Genomic DNA, 16,741 nt, shown 5'->3' with positions numbered 1-16,741 from the left:
GTGCTTGGGGAAGAGTGCTCCCTTGCAGAAGGAACAGCAAGTGCAAAGGTCCTGTGGAGGGATGTGCCTGACAAATTGCAGGAACAGCAAGGAGGCCAGTGTGGCCTGATTACAAGGAAGGCTGGGAGGCGGCAGAGGGAGCCAGAGTGTCCTTGGGGCCTTGCAATTTATGCAGAGCATCTTGCATTTTGTTCCAAGTTTTCAAATGTACCCGAAGATCATGTTGACATATCTTGTTCCTTCTAACTTTCTACGTATAATCAACCAGGCTCTAACCACTGAGCTCATGGCTCCGTGTGTGAATAGACAGCATGGTACTGGCCATCCAGGTAGATGGATGAACATTTGGGCAGGTCCCATTCCTCCTTCACAAACACTGGCCCAGGGAACCCCTGCGTATCTCTGGTGCACACAGCAGACCTAGAACTGCAGGGACACAGGGCGTCTCTATTCCTCCAACCGCGGGGACATGGGGTGTCTATGTTCACTTTTGCTATGAGCTGCAGCCAGCTCTTAGGAGCAGCCGGACTAATTTACTGCCTGGAGACAGGTCATGGCCCCACTCTCCACGTTCGTGCGCTTCCTTGGATTTTTGACGTTCCCAGGTTGCTGCCCCCGCGGTGTGCATCACCCCCTCCCCCTCCTCGGGCCCCGCCGCAGCACTGGGAACCCGGGTAAAGCCCACTGGCGTCAATCGGCAGTCACTAAGTCCCGCCGTCCTTGTCCTCATTCTACCCTGCCTAATATGACCCTGGATTCTGGAACTTCAGTTTCCCGTGGCCTCACTCGGAATTCCCTGAGCCCTCCCCGCGGTCCTGGTCTCCGCTCCTTCGTGTCCGCGCCCTGGAGCCCTCACCTGAGCATCTAGCGAGGGGACAGAGACCCCTGGCGGCCGAAAAGGGTGAGGTGGGTCCAGGAGCCCGGGTGGGGCTGCCGGGGGCTAGAGAGGGATGGCATAGGGCGACCCTCGGAGAGCACAGAGAACCCCGGACCACCTCCCTGGGACCCACGCTGTGGACAGAAGCTAGCGGTGTGCCCAGAGGGGGGCCCTCTCCGGATCGCCCCTCAGTGTGGGCAGGGCAGCCCGGCTTCTGGGGTTGAAGGCAGGAGGGTCCTGGAGCCCAAGGAACACCTCTTCCTCTCAAGCTGCAGACCGTCGCCGGCCCCGCCCACTCTCCCACCAGGTTCCCATCCTGCCTGGGGTTCTCTTTCTTAGCCCGAGGTTCTTCCGTGTATAGTAAGGGTCCTCCCTTGGCTCCAGAGGACCAGTGAATGAGAATGAAACAGTGTGAGGTTTGGACAGGAGGGTGAGGAGTCAAGAAAATGCTTGTCGGAGGGATTGTGTGTGGGGTGAGTGTTTGTAGGCGTCTGGGTGTGAGCAAGTATGAATGTATGTAGGTGATGTTCATTCCTCTCCCAGCTGATTCACATACGCCTCTTTCTCTTCCCCTCAAAGAAAAACCAGAGCCGCAGAGAAGTTTGTGAAAATTAATAAAGGGAAACTTTCCTGAAATGGAGTGCAGCAGCTCTCAAGACTTACCACTAGACTCAAGGGTTGTCAGTTACAGATCCTCAACAGAAGCATCAACAGGAAAGAATCATCAATTGTAGGCCCCAACAGAGAAAGCTGGGCATTGTATCTCCTACAAGAAACTGACCACCCAGCTACTCCACCAATGAGAAGCCTTCATCACCCTGAACACTTGTCTTTCTCCAGTGATCTCCTTCAAAACAACCCCTCCCAGCTTCCTCCTTCTCCATATGATAATGTTTCTCTCCTTTGTTGGACTAGCCTATGGTTGTTGCCCCAGCTTGAATTGCAGTATTCTGGTATTCCCTAATAAACCCATTTTTGCTGGGAACATGAAATGCTTTTTTAGGGGCGCCTGGGTGGCGCAGTCGGTTAAGCGTCCGACTTCAGCCAGGTCACGATCTCGCGGTCCGTGAGTTCGAGCCCCGCGTCGGGCTCTGGGCTGATGGCTCGGAGCCTGGAGCCTGTTTCCCATTCTGTGTCTCCCTCTCTCTCTGCCCCTCCCCCGTTCATGCTCTGTCTCTCTCTGTCCCAAAAATAAATAAAAAACGTTGAAAAAAAATTAAAAAAAAAAAAAAAAAAAGAAATGCTTTTTTAAGGTCAACATTACTTGGAGATCAGAAGTAGGATCCAGAGAAGACCCATCCCCCCCAACAATTCCGAGGCAGGTGAGCAAACAGGTGCTGGTACCCACAGAGCTCACTGCTTTCTTGTTGAGTTTGAGGATAAGTCTCTCCTGGATTTGGAGCTCCACTTTCTGCATTTTGAGCTTTCTAGGATTCATTTGGGATTGGTTTTAGAGCTTTCTTTGTTCTTTCTGAGAGTACTCATTTGGACTTTGGTCCAATTTCCTATTTATTTATGTTATTTTATTATTATTATTATTTTAAACGTTTATGTATTTTTGAGACAGAGAGAGACAGAGCATGAACAGGGGAGGGGCAGAGAGAGAGGGAGACACAGAATCTGAAACAGGCTCCAGGCTCTGAGCTGTCAGCACAGAGCCCGAGGCGGGGCTGGAACTCACGGATTGTGAGATCATGACTTGAGCCAAAGTCGGACGCTTAACCGACCAAGCCACCCAGGTGCCCCTATTTATTTATTTTAGAGAGAGAGGGAAAGTGAGGGAGAAGGGCAGAGAGAGAGAGAATCCTTTTTTAAAAATTTTAAATTTATTTTGGGAAAGAGTGTGCATGTGTACACAACCAGGGGGAGGGGCAGAGAGAGAAGAGAAAGAATATCCTAAGCAGGCTCTGGGGCTTGAACTCACCAACCATAAAATAATGACCTGAACTGAAATCAAGAGTTGGATACTTAACTAAGTCACCAGGTGCCCTGAGAGGGGGGTGGGGGAGAAAGAAGGAGGAAAAGAGAATCTTAAGCAGACTACACCCTCAGTGCAGAGCCTGATGTGGGGCTGAATCCCAAGGCCCTGGGATCACAACTTGAGCCAAAATCAAGAGTTGTAGGCTCAACCGCCTTAGCCACCCAGGTGCCCCTGTCCAGCTCCTTTTTAGAACCAGCTATTTCTGTTGAAACTGTCCTAGCCCTTGGTCTGATTTCTTTTGGAACCAGACTGTGCCTATTAAAACTGTGTTGTTTATGAATTTTTCTGCTCTAGATAAAAACCTCTAAGAAATGGGGTCCCAGCCCTCAAAATGCTTTAAGCTCCAAAAATGCTTTAAGAGGGCCCTCCCCTTCTGGGACCCTGGCCAGTTTTATCTTTAAAAACTGTGCACATTTCTCATGCACATTTCTAACTAAATGGACTGACTTGATCAAAAGTAATTTAAGAACACCCATGGCCATTATGGAGAATTTGAGGCCACTCTGGCCATCATGGGGATTTTTCAGTCTCTCCATAGGTCCTTTTCTCAAAACTGAATTGGACAGCCATGCTTCTAAAATTGTCAAAACTGAATGGGATGGTATTCAGTTCTATTTGGATTGGTTTTGAAGCTTTCAAATATTATCAGGAATCTAAAATTATCTCTGCAAAATACAGTTTCTAGGCTGAGACAAAGACAAAAAGGCATCTGAGGCCTGTTTTCCCCTCCCTGTTTTCTTTGTCTCCAAATACACAGCAGCCGTTTCATCAGGCCCCACTTCGGGTGCCATCTTCTTCCCCTCTGCACCACCTCCATCTCCTCTATTTCCTCAGTTTCCCCATCCAATTATCCTGCCCAAATGTCTTGAACCTCTCCTTGCTCCATCCTACTTTGAACCTATCAGAACCTGCCCCTTTATTTTTTTAGTGTTTTACTTACTTTTGAGAGAAAGAAAGAGAGAGAGGCCAAGCACAAGCTGGAGATGGGCAGAGAGAGAGGGAGACACAGAATCAGAAGTAGGCTCCAGGCTCCAAGCCGTCAGCACAGAGCCCAATGTGGGGCTTGAACTCACGAACCATGAGATCATGATCTGAGCTGAAGTCGGATGCTTAACCTACTGAGCTACCCAGGCACCCCAGAACCTGTCCCTTTAAAGTCAAACCTTCTGAGGATCCAAATTAATGCCAAATATCTTCCGTTCCCAGGACTAAGGCCGAATTTGGAGCCATAATCAAAGTGTTTCCTAAAGTGACTGAGGATCCCCATAAGTTTGCTGAGGATTTTAATGGAGTTGTTAAAACTTACCAACCTCATCTCTCAGATTTGGACCAGTTAATCCAGTGTTTGTTGGTGAGGGGCAGGCCAAACATTGGGGGATGAAACTTGCCCAATGGGAACATCCTGAAAGAGAAAAACAAAACCTAACTTTTGACAAAAATGTTAGAACACTAGCTGAAAACCTCCACTGAGCTTGTACAATAGCTTTGCGTAAGCTTGTTGATTGGAATGAAATTCAGGCTTGCTCACAAAAATTTGATGAACCTGTTTGTGACTATTGTAATCAACAATTGTTTGTTTTCAAAGAATATTCTGGTCTTCCTTTAGATGTTGAGAACACTCGGGTCACCTTAATGCCATGTTTATTAAGGGGCTGAACTGGATCTTTCTCTTTTAGTTAAAACAACCAGGATGCAATGGGAGACTATGTCCCCTCCAGATATAATCAGTTTGACAAACCAGCTTTCACACCCCAGATGAGACACCTAGAAGAAACACTTCTAAAATTCTTAATTTTCAACTCTCACCAGTGGAGGCCCCCGGACAAAACCAAAGGCCTCATGGTCTGTGCTGTTACTGCAGAGACCCAGGACATGGGGGAAAAGATTGTTACAAAGTGAAGTGTTCCAGATGCCTTCAGCCCCCTAGTCAGCTTCTCCAATGTCCTAATTCCCAAGGATAGGGCTCTGCCCAATCCTCCTTCTTAATTGTCTCAGAGAAACAATGCTCCAGATTGGCAATAAATCTCTCTGTTGTTATTTTAATTTTTTAAGGTTATTTATTTTGAGAGAGAGAGGCAGAGAGGGGCAGAGAGAGAGGATCCCAAGCATGCTCCGCACTGTCAGCACAGAGCCCGATGCAGGGCTCGATCTCATGAACCATAAGGTCATGACCTGAGCCAAAACCAAGAGTTGGACGCTTAACCGACTGGGCCACCCAAGTGCTCCTCTCTGTCATTGTTGACCCTGGAGCTACACTCTTGGTACTCAACCCCACTGCTGTAAAGCAGCCTCTTCCTCAGAGTACTAAAGCAGCTCAAATACTAGGGGGCTCTAATAAATCTCTAAAGGTTCCTGTCTCAAAACCTATCCCCTTTTGCTAAGGTGCTTTGAGAGATACCCACTCTTTTCTTCTTAGTTCCTCTGCTCGTAATCATTTTGGGGGCTGAGATTTCTTTTTTAGGGAATGGAGGGGACAAGATTTATTAGGAAATATCAAAGGGGAGAACTAGTTCTAGAATTTGACAATGGTAATAAAAAAAGCCAACCAGGTCAATTAAATGACACTTGGACATCCTTCATTTTCTCTATCTTGGATGGCATGATAGCAGAGTCTGGGGACACTGAAAATGTGTCCCTATTGAATCACTTACCATCCCCTGTAAGGGCAAAATCTCCACAGTGAACTTCTTTCAACATTCAAATAGATTCCTGAAACCTCTCCCCCAAATTGGCCAATACCCTATAAATAAAGAACCCTTCAAGGCATCAAGCCCATAACAGAAGATTGTAAGGCTCAGGACCTCATTACCCCCTGTTCTAGTCCCTGAAATACACTTATTTTACCTGTGAGGAAGCCCATTGGTGGAGACAGAGGTTTGTCCAGGGCATCTGAGCAATGAATAACATTGTTATCCCTTAGCACTCTGTCTTCCTAACCCCCCACCTGCTAACTGGCATCTGTTTGCCCCGAAAGCCAATTTTTTCACTGTAATTGATCTGTGCAGTGTGTTTTCAGTAATCCAGTTGATAGAAATAGCCAATATCTTTTTGCTTTCACTTGGGAAGAACGGTAATACACCCAGACAGTGATGCCCCAGGGTTTCACAGAGAATCCTTACTTTTCACAAATCTCAAAAGCTGATTTGGATGACAGAATGTTTTCTGCAGGCTCTACTTTGTTGTAACACACAGATGATTTGCTTCTCTGCTCCCTTTCCCAAACCTCTTCACAGGAAAACAATATCTACCTGTTAAAACTTTTGGCCCTAGAGGGCCATAAAGTCCTCAAAGAAAAATTGCAGTTCACTCCAACTCAGATTTGATACTTAGAGCACCTGATCTTGGAACAAGGACTACATTTGGATCTAGGTAGGCTTTGTGGCAGCCTGAAATCTGAAATTCCCCAAACCTAACACTAAGCGCCAGTTATGAGGTTTTCTTGGACTGCCTGTCTACTGTTGAAATTGGACTCGAAACTTCTCTTTTCTGGCTCAACCTCTAAATGCTTTACTAAGAAATGACAAACCTGTCCTTCTTATTTAGAAAAATTGGGACAACATAGTTTGGGAGACAAAAACCCCCATTCTTGGGCACCCTAATTATTGCCTTCCCTTTTTTTCCTTTTATGTGAGAGGGAAGGGAATACCTTTGGAGTACTTGCCTAAAAACATGGAGACAATCATCAGCCCATAAGGTACCCTAGCCAACAACTGGACCCTGTGGCATGGGGATATCCCCCATTGCCCCAGAGCCATTCCTGCCACTGCCCTTTCGGCTAAGACAACTGAAGAGGTAATTGTGAGGTCCCCTTTAATCATCCCTGTGCCCCATGCAGTAGAAGCCCTCCTAAATTCTTGTCAGTCAATACTCTTCAGCCAGCTGCCTCACTTCCTAGGGGATCCTCTTGCAGCCTGCTCCCCCTAGAATTCCTTCTTGCTGCAGTAACCTTAACCTGGCTATTGTTCCTCCTTCATGGACAAGACCCCTTGTAACAGCTTAACATTGACAGATCACCTTTTGACTCCCCATGACAGTTTGTTAGCAATTCCTTTAAATTTTTTTTTACGTTTTTATTTTTTTTTGAGACAGAGAGAGACAGAGCATGAACAGGGGAGGGTCAGAAAGAGGGAGACACAGAATCCAAAACAGGCTCCAGGCTCTGAGCTGTCAGCACAGAGCCCGATGTGGGGCTCGAACTCACGGACTGTGAGATCATGACCTGAGCCGAAGTCGGACGCCCAACCGACTGAGCCACCCAGGCGCCCCTGTTAACAATTCCTTTAACCACTGAATATTTTCCAGGGTTTACCGATGGGTTTCATAGAAGTATGAAAGTATTAATTAATTAATTAATTAATTAGTTAATATAAATAAATAAAATAAAGTATGAAAATAGTAAATATTGTGCTGGGTATGCTATTGCAACTCCTTCTGAACTTGAGACCACACCTTTACCTTTAGCTACTTCCTCAAGAGGCTGAGATTTACCCCCTTACTCAAGCTTGTATCTTACCAATGGTGAACTGCAAATGTTTATACCCATATTTCGTATGCCTTTTGGGTCACTCATGACTTTGGAATGTTATGGAAACAGCAACGTTATGTAAGGTTTCCTTACCTCTAATGGGGATAAAATCTAAAGTGGCTCCTGTGTCAAAAATTTATTAGATGACATACACATGGCTGGTAGTTCTCGTTATTGTTAATGTACCTGGGCATTCCAGACTGGACTCCCTGGAAGCCAAAGGAAATCACCTTGCTGATATTTCTGGCAAAAATGATGCTGTTAAAAAAACAATGACTAAACCTTTCTCATGGTCCAAAGAGATGTTCTCCCAAATGATCATTTGGAAAAATTGACACCCAACAATTGGCCCCAGAAAAGGAAAAACAATATTGGAAATCTAATAGTTGTTGGTTTGGGGGGCCTGGGTGGCTCAATTGGTTAAGTGTCCAGCTCTTGATTTTGGCTCAGGTCATGCTACCAGGATAGTGGGACTGAGCCCTGCATCAGGCTCCACGCTGAGCATGGAGCTTACTTAAGATTCTCTCTCTCTGGGCCCCTGGGTGGCTCAGTCGGTTAAGTGTCTGACTTTGGCTCAGGTCATGATCTCATGGTTCAGGAGTTTGAGCCCCACATCAGGGGTCTCTGCTAGCAGCATAGAGCCTGCCTCAGATCTTCTGTCTCCCACTCTCTCTGCCCTTCCTGCATGCACATGCACGGTCTCTCTCTCTCAAAAATATATAAACATTAAAAAAAAAAAAAGATTCTCTCCCTTTGCCCCTCTACCCCACTCATGTAGTCTCTCCCTCTCTCTAAAATAATTAATTAATTAATTAATTGTTGGTTTGATAAAAAGAGAGAACTCTGATTTATCAGGATGATAAATAACAATTTGGCCTGTTCAGAAATTCTAGATTTCCCACTACCTACCACTGCACATGCATTAAAACATTGGTGCACTGACAAAATTATGGCATTCGTGAACCAATATTGGTGGGGAAATATTAATAAGGCTGCAAAAAATGTCTACCTCACTTGTCCCAACTGTCCAAAGTACAGTCCAGGGAACCTTGTTTAAACTGTTCCCAGACACTTTAAACTGCCCACTGGATCATTTGAAGTTTGGCAAATAGATTTCATACAGCTTCTCTGGTCTCATGGATATAAATGTGTTTTAGTCATGGTTTGTAGGATTTCTCACTAGGCCAAAGTTTCCCATTGTAGACAGACCATTGCTGCTTCTACAGCTAAAATTCTGTTAGAAAAGATTATCCCTACCTGTGGAACCCCTTTAGAATTTCATAATAATCAGGGAAACCGTTTTGCTGATTGATTTGCTTCAGCAAGTGTGTTTGGCCAATTATACAACACTTCCATTGTACATATCAACCTCAATCCTCAGGATAGTTGAACACACTAATGGCACTATTAAGACACGACTGGCAAAAGTTGTAGAGACCCTACAAATATATGGCTGAAAGCATTGCCATCAGTCCTTCTACATCTCAGATCTACCCTCTTTGGAATTTGGAGACTCTCACCCTTTGAGAGGGTCACAAGACCTCAAATGCACTTGGCCCCTCCCTCCTTTGACCCACAATTGATAAAGGAGATATATTTCAATATTGTTAAGGTTTAGTTGCTTCTATTAAAAATAACCATGCTTCAGTAGAGCAGTCTTTTCACCGTGTACTCCCAGGAGATTAAGACCTTAAGCATCACGCCTTGCAATCTGGAGATATTGTCTATTGGAAAAGATACCTTCAGAAAGACTCCCTTCAACCTTGCTGGAAAGGTCCTTAAAAGGGGCTGCTAACCAACCCTTGTGCTGCCAAACTCCAGGGAACAGACTCTTGGATTCATGTAACACGTGTAAAGAAAGTACCAAAATCTCACTGGACCTGTACAGCATCTGGTGACCTGGAACTGAAGCAGACGACATCTGACAAGACCACTTTCCCAAGATGTCCAGACAAGACCTGTTAGAAGGCTCAAGATTAACAGAAGATTGTGCTTTTCATCTGGACCATTGAATAACTCTGGATTCTTACCCAAGTTCATGGTTTCTGAATTTATTAGACTGTACCATGGATAATACATTCAGTTCCATTTTGAGATAACAGTGCTGTTTTAAAATGTCTTTAAGGTTTTGCTGTTTTGCAAAAAGTTCATCAGCTATTGCTTCATGTTTAGACCTGCACTACATTGTCCCCAATGCACTTGGTTAATTCTGTAAGTGTGCTTTTGCAGTATTCATTATTCTGTTTTCATGACTGCTTTAAAGTGGGGAATTCCAGGAGGCATACGTGACTCCGGGTTTGCCTCCACAAGGAGAACTTTTCTCCCCTAAGTTAGAATAAGTGCCAAGAAATATTTTCAGTTGGCTGTCTTCATACCTAGGGTTCTGAAACCCTAGGATCATCATGCAATTTGGAATTATCATATTATGTTTCATTTTGTACTTGTTGGCTGTCCAACCTTTATAAAAAGGATGTGTCCAAGAAGGAGATGACCTCCAGTGTTTACGATCTTGATAAATACGGACTATAGCTGGGAAGTGCCTGAGAGTTCTTCTGCTCCACCTCCTTGTTACTTGAACATGACCTCAGTAGATTTCCAATTTGGACAACTTCTCTACATTGTGACACATGACACCCAGGAAAGGTCCTGGCACTGAGGAACAAAAGACCACTGAAAACCTGACTCTCAGGGCACTGGGGTGGCTCAGTCAGTTGAACATCTGACTTCAGCTCAGGTCACTATCTCAGGGCTCTTGGGTTCGAGCCCCATGTTGGGCTTTGCTCTGATGGCATGTAGACTGCTTCAGATTCTCTGTCTCCATCTCTCTCTGCCCCTTCCCTGCTCATGCTCTCGCTCTCTATCAAAAATAAACATTTTTTAAAAATTAAAAGAAGACATGGCTCTTGATCAGCAATGCTTTCAGAGAAAGATCTTCATCAAAAGATGAAATGTGAAAATTAATAAAGGGCAAACCTCACTGAGTTGGAGTCGGGAAGCCAGAAGAGGGAAACTCTCATGCCATACCAAGACTCAAAAGTTATCAATTACTTTTGAGTAATTCTTCTACAAAAGAAGAATCCTCAATAGGAAAGAATCAATTACAGGCTCACAGAAAAAGAGGAACATTGCATCTCCTACAAAAAATTGACTACCCCAGCAACTCAGGCAGTGAGAAATGGCCATCACCCAGAACTCTTGCCCTTCTCCAATGGACTTTCATTTGTCTTTTTTTAATAGAAGTTTTATTTCTTTAAAAGTTTATTTATTTTGAGAGAGAGAGACTGGGGAGGGTCAGAGAGATAAGGACAGAGAGAGAGAATCCCAAGCAGGCTCTGCACCATCAGCACAGAGCCCAACACGGGGCTCGAACTCATGAACCGTGAGATCATGACCTGAGCCAAAGTCAAGAGTCAGACACTCAACTGACAGAGCCACCAGGTGCCCCTCCAATGGACTTTCATTTAAAATAGTCCCTCCCAACTTCCTCTCTTTCTTTTCAATAATATAATGTTCCTCTGCTTTGTTTGCTGGACCAGCCAATGATGTTTGCCGTAGCTTACTTGTCACAGATTGCAATTCCCTGCTATGAGTAATCCTATCTTTTGCTGGTAAAATAACGGTGGCTGCCTATTTTTAAGGTCAACAAATTAAAGTAGTAAAAACAGGTTTTATTCAGGAACTATTGGAATAGGAGGAAAGAGACCTCAGTATAGAACCAGGCTCATTTCAAATACAGCATGGGCAGGTGGGGATTTGTTGCCAAGGCAAAGGGCAAGGGGCAGTGGATAGAAGATTACTAAGAGGGGACACCATGGTAAGGGGGATTCTGGCTAACCCGACCTAACAGGATTCTTTACTGAAGACAGGCCAGGGTGATCAGACCTTACCCGGGGGATGGCAGAGGAAGAGGAACCCAATCAGAATTGAGGGTGGGGGGATTCTGGTTAGACGGACTTCAGAGAGTTCTTGCTAAAATCAGATAATAGAAGGAAGTGCACAGATGAGCCTAGGAGAAGGTTCAGGAGCCTGACTGCAGTTCCATCCAGCAAAGAGTCTTTGTCAAGATTCACACACCCATTTGATATCCTGTAACTTAGATACTGAAATAGAAGTTACCCACTATTAATACATCTAGTGTTAGATTGTATGGAAATGGGGGGGGGCTGTTATTATAAATGCATGTAGATGTAGGGGTGCCTGGCTGGCTCAGTTGGTGGAGCATGTGACTCCTGATCTCAGGGTTGTGGGTTTAAGCCCCATATTGGGTGTAGAGAGAACTTGAAAATAAAATTCTAGGGGTATCTGGGTGGCTCAGTTGGTTAAGTGTCTTGATTTCGGCTCAGGTCATGATCTCACAGTTGGGAGATTGAGCCCTGAGTCGGGCTCTGCACTGAACGAGGAGTCTGTTTAAGATTATCTCTCTCCCTCTCCTTCATCCCCTTCCCCACTTGCACCCGTGTTGGGTTCTGTGCTAACAGTGTGAAGCCTGCTTGGGATTCTTTCACTCCCTCTCTCTCTGCCCCTCCCTTTCTCGTGCTCTCTTAATTTCAAATTAAATATTAAAAAAATTGTTTTTAATCTTAAAATAGATATTCATGTAGAAACAAGAAAGACATGGCAGTAAGTACTAACCTACTTACTTGGTTAGAGCTGGTGTTTATTGTTCCCACTGCCCATTCTGTATTCCCTTTGCCCTCAGCAAGCACCTCAGCTGGTCAGGGTTACTTGTCCAGTGGGGTAACCCAAATCTCCATTCTTGAGGGTCTAGGACATGAGCACTCCTGCTTGAAGGAGTCGGGAATAGTTGGCATTAACTGTCATCATGGGATGAAGGTACCCTGAGGTCCTCAGAGTTCCAAACACATTCCTTCCAGCTCCCAATACCTGACAGTCAGACCAATCACCCGTGCCCAATTGTTCACTGATATGAGATGCCCACAGTGGCCAAGGGGGTGGCCTCTTGTGTGCCTGGAAGAAGTCTGCTTCTCTTGGGAATGAAAACTTCTAAACTAGTAGAGCCCAAAGTTGGGAGGACATTCTTGCTGGTGGTGTCCCAGGCTGGTGAACCTTGGTGAGGGGGGGTAAGCGGCAGCTCAAAGTGGTTTTCTGGTTACATGTTTCTGGTTACTAGCATCACTGTGTTGTATTCCAAGAACATAATTTGTACTTCAGCCCTTTGACATCTGCTGATTCTGTTCTTTATAGCCCAGCATGTATGCACTTTTTGTTCTGTGTGCCTTGGAAAGAATGTGTGTTCTGCACTCAGCATGTGCTGCTCCATGGATGACTAGGAGGTTAACTGTCTTGTTCAAGTCTTCTCTAGCCTTTTCCATTCACAGCACACTTGTTCTGTTAGTTCCTGGCAGGGATGTGTAAAAATCTGGTAGTACCCATGCATCCAGTAGGAGTCCCCAAGCTTGGTTTCCTGTGGAGGTGGAGGTTGGATGCCCAGCAGCTACCTCCCCTCTGGCTTCAGACCCACAGAATGGCTGAAGCAAAGGTGAGAAGGAGATGCTGGATCTGCTCCTGTGGAGAGGCCAGAGGGGAGGCAGCTGCTGGGCATCCCATAGGCTGGTGTGCACTCCACAGGTAGGTGGGGTCCTGTTTCTCTGATCTCTGCCAGGCAGACTCCCAGCACCCCCTGGTGACCTCTTGCTTCATGTCAGATACTTAGCCCTGGAATGCACTGAGGTCTCAGACAAGGAGAACCCACTGCTGCCCTGGACAGTTCTCTGTCTCTATGGATTGGCTGGTCTCTTTGTCTCCCTCCCTGTCACTCTCCTGCTGCAGGTACTATGGGGAAACAGGCTCCTGCCAGCATTCTCCCCTTCAGTGCCTGAGAACACAAGATGCCAAGGACTTCTGTTGTCATCTTGAAACTGATTCCAGGCTCTCCCTGCTTCACTCTTCTATGAACTAGCCTTCCCTTGAAATTCCGGCTGGGCCCTGGCTCCATCATAGTGGGAAGAAACCAAGGACCAGGTGAGATTCAGTCACTGTGAGAGTCTGAGATTTGGCTGTCCTGGTCAGGGGCTAGGCTGTGGAAGGTGAGGGCTCAGTCAAAACCATAGTTAGGGTGCTTGCAAAGTCATTTTTAGGAGGACTGTAAATATGCCAGGTGTTGAGATGATGTGAAAGTGTCATAGTGTGACATAAAGGAGAATAGTCACCCTATCTTGGACCCACTCTATCTTCTCATTCTCCACTAGCCAGAGTGCTGGCCCTGACCCTAAACTTGGTCTTCCTCCCTGGTCCAGCTGCACCTGACACCTAGAATACAGCACAGGGCTGGGGAAGGTTGTGTGGGGGAGGGGAGCCAGGCCTTCTCAGAATAGCTAATCCTGGAGAAGGATGCCCCATCTTCAGCCCATGCTCTTTCCATGGGTGGGAGATGGGTGTACCATTAGGGACCCTTCCCGCCAGAGGAAGGCATGTTCCAGAACATAGGGGTTCAGTGTGGCTGGAGCATGGAGGGCCTGGGTGAGAAGGAGGGTGTCACATCAGGAAGGGCCTACAGGCTGGCCTCAAAACTTAGGTTGACAGAAACCAACAGGGGTGCTTGAGGAAGGTAGTGACCCCATCAGAGAGTAGAATGCTTCCTCTGACTGCCAAGGGGAGAAAACCAGGAGGGGAAGTCTGGCCAGTGGTAGGAGGCCAGGGAGGGGGTGGTGCAGCAGGCCAGCAGTGGATGGCAGCAGCCCAAGGTGGGAGCAAATGACAGGAAGAGGTGGCATCAAGAGATATTAAGGGCAAGACTTGGGGGCGGGGGGGTGGTGGAAATCAGTGAATGAGAAGGCACAGCAGGAAGTGGTTTCTAGCTCTTGGCTTGAAATCAGAGTCTGGAGAAAAGAACAGGTGATAGAGGGTTGAAAAGCATTCTTGACATGCAGAACAGGCAGGAGTAAGTCTCTTGTGCACACAGCACTTGCTCCACAGTGCAGTGTGGGACCCGGTGGCAGGCTCCTCCCCTCCAGAGCTGTCAGATAGAAAGGAAGATGGGCAGAGAGGCCCCTGTTGGAGACCTCCAGGATGGGCTATCAGAAAGGAAAGACCTTGGGTTTTATTTATAAGACCAGATAAAACCTCACTAGCCTCCAAGAAGGCAACTAACTCTACCCCCTTTTCACTCCCACCATGAACCCAGGACAGCTCTTCACTTTTGGGGGTGCCTGTGGTCCTGGGAGACCTATCCAGAACCACACAAGGTGCCACTTCCTTTTCTTGAAGATGAGGCAACATGAAGGCTACATAAGGAGCACATTGTTACTTGGCTGCTTGTGACTCCTTCTCTCATTTCTGGTGTGGACCTGGAAGACCTAAGTGAGGTGCAGGGAGCAGAAAGAGTAGTGCATCCAGTTACCTCTGGGGAGGAGAAGAGTTAGCCTGGCTAAGGGTGGTGGCAAAAGGAAGACACTTCACTTGGGGAGCTCTCGTAAGAGCCTTTCACAGGTTTGCAGGTTGTCACCAGGTGCTCTGGACCTCAGAGGGAGGACACCCCCCAGGGGGGAGGCCACAGACACTGGAGGTCTTCAGCATGTGCCCCCCACCAGCATTCGGAGGACTGTGCAATTGTATGGCCTGTACTGCAGGAGGGATGGTCCATGTCCTGACACCCCAATTCCACACTCACCAGGCAACCTTCTGATGCAGTTTCCTGGGCTATTAGATACTGAAGATGGGGTTCTCCATCCGAAAAGGGCTTCTCTTTTCCTACCCCCAGTAAATCTGTGCATCAACATTCTGGCAAATATATATATCCGCCTTGTGTAATGTTGGCAAATGTCAACTTGCCCCTCAAGGGCTGAGCAACTCAGCAACTTGCCCCTCAAAGGCTGAGCAACTCAGCACACTGAGAGTATATGGTTTTCACTTCGGCTGGTGGTGACTAAACCACTCTTCACCTTGGAGAAGTCCTGGCAACAAGTAACCAAGGCTCCAGCATAACATCCGGAATTGTTCTTCCCTATGGCTGCCAGGTAGATGTGACACTAATTCGCCACACCTTTGGTAAGTCATTGGCCTCAGTTTCCCTACCTGCCAAGAGGAGTGGCCAGAGTGACCATATTCTTGATCCTTTGCAATTATGGCAGTGCTTTTCTCCCACCATGGAGAGGGGGAAAGGGAAGGCTGACAGGGAACCCACCTGGGACAGACGGGTGATGGGGATGGAGGTTATGAGATCAAATTACCATACAGGTTCACTCAGGGAGCATGGGACGGATCTGTGATGTCTAATTCTTGCTATATCTGGCAATATTTTCTAAAAAGCAAAGCACCTAGGTTATGTTGAAAGAACTCTGGTAGTAAGAACAGAAAATTAAAGAAATCTTTCAAAACACTAATAGTATAAGAATCTTCTACGCCTCCAGTTTGCCATGAAGGTTTGTATTTCTTACTCCTCTGAGCTCCACAAGGCTGTGAGGTGGCCTCATTCCTCCGTGTTACAGCCAAAAACACTGAAGCCACAGGTAGTTAGAGTGGGTTCAGGACAGAGCCTGGCACTGACGAAGACAGGGAGGAGCAGGTGTGCCCAATGGTGGAGCCTCTAGCCTACCCAGAGATGATACTCCACATATGGTTAATAACTCCTAGAGATAAGAGATTAAAAGACATGGCCTTTCTGGGTTAAATATGTTAATATATGTTAAAATATAAATATGAAGATAATTTATACCTTACTCTAAATGATAATGATATGAGAACTTCTTACATAAAAAGAAAAAGAATTATAGAATCAGAAAACAAAATCCAACACTTTGCTGTTTATAAGCTATACAGCAAAGTACATACACAAATTTTAAAAATAAAATGCTGAGCTAAATAAACTCATGCAAATGCGAAGTGAAAAAAGCCAGGGTCTTCAATTATGATATCTGAAAAAGAGAAATTTCAGCTAGAAGCCTTAAGAAAGGCAAGGAGGGTACTAAAAGGCACAATTTTTCAATATATTACTGTTCAATATATATGTTCCAAATATCATGGTACTTACTTAGTGATACCCTGCCTACTTCTCAAAAAGGATTGGAGAGAACTGTACATCTAATATTACAAGGACATACATAAAATAGAAACAAAGTGAAACAGAAATAGGTAGGGTAAGAAACACATCAGACCATGATTTGACCAGGCCAATGAGTGTTCTTAACTATTTTGGGGTCACAGAGCCTTTCCAAAATGTCGTGAATGCTACAGATACCCCACCCCACCCCAGCCCCGAGCAATTCATTCATGGACATAACCACACAGCTTTGTTTGATCCCTCTACACAACCTCCAAAATAGATCTGCATGCTCATGGACTCCTAAGCAATCTGCAGACCCCAGGTTAAGAACTTGGAAAGTAAGCAACAGAGAAGGTG

The 16,741-nt window shown here is 46.0% G+C and overlaps 1 long non-coding RNA gene across 1 annotated transcript; it reads left to right on the top strand.

Annotated features, from left to right (window-relative positions):
* The first annotated feature begins 407 nt into the window (after positions 1-407).
* Positions 408-1,869, top strand: LOC131489808 (uncharacterized). The gene is made up of 2 exons (XR_009250753.1): positions 408-901; positions 1,457-1,869. It is a non-coding gene; the product is annotated as an uncharacterized LOC131489808 (long non-coding RNA).
* Positions 1,870-16,741: the final 14,872 nt, after the last annotated feature.

This window comes from Neofelis nebulosa, chromosome 11 (genome assembly GCF_028018385.1).
Source record: "Neofelis nebulosa isolate mNeoNeb1 chromosome 11, mNeoNeb1.pri, whole genome shotgun sequence".
In the NCBI taxonomy this organism is placed as follows: domain Eukaryota; kingdom Metazoa; phylum Chordata; class Mammalia; order Carnivora; family Felidae; genus Neofelis; species Neofelis nebulosa.
Note: the sequence above shows the minus strand (reverse complement) of the source record. Positions and strands in the feature narration are given on the sequence as shown.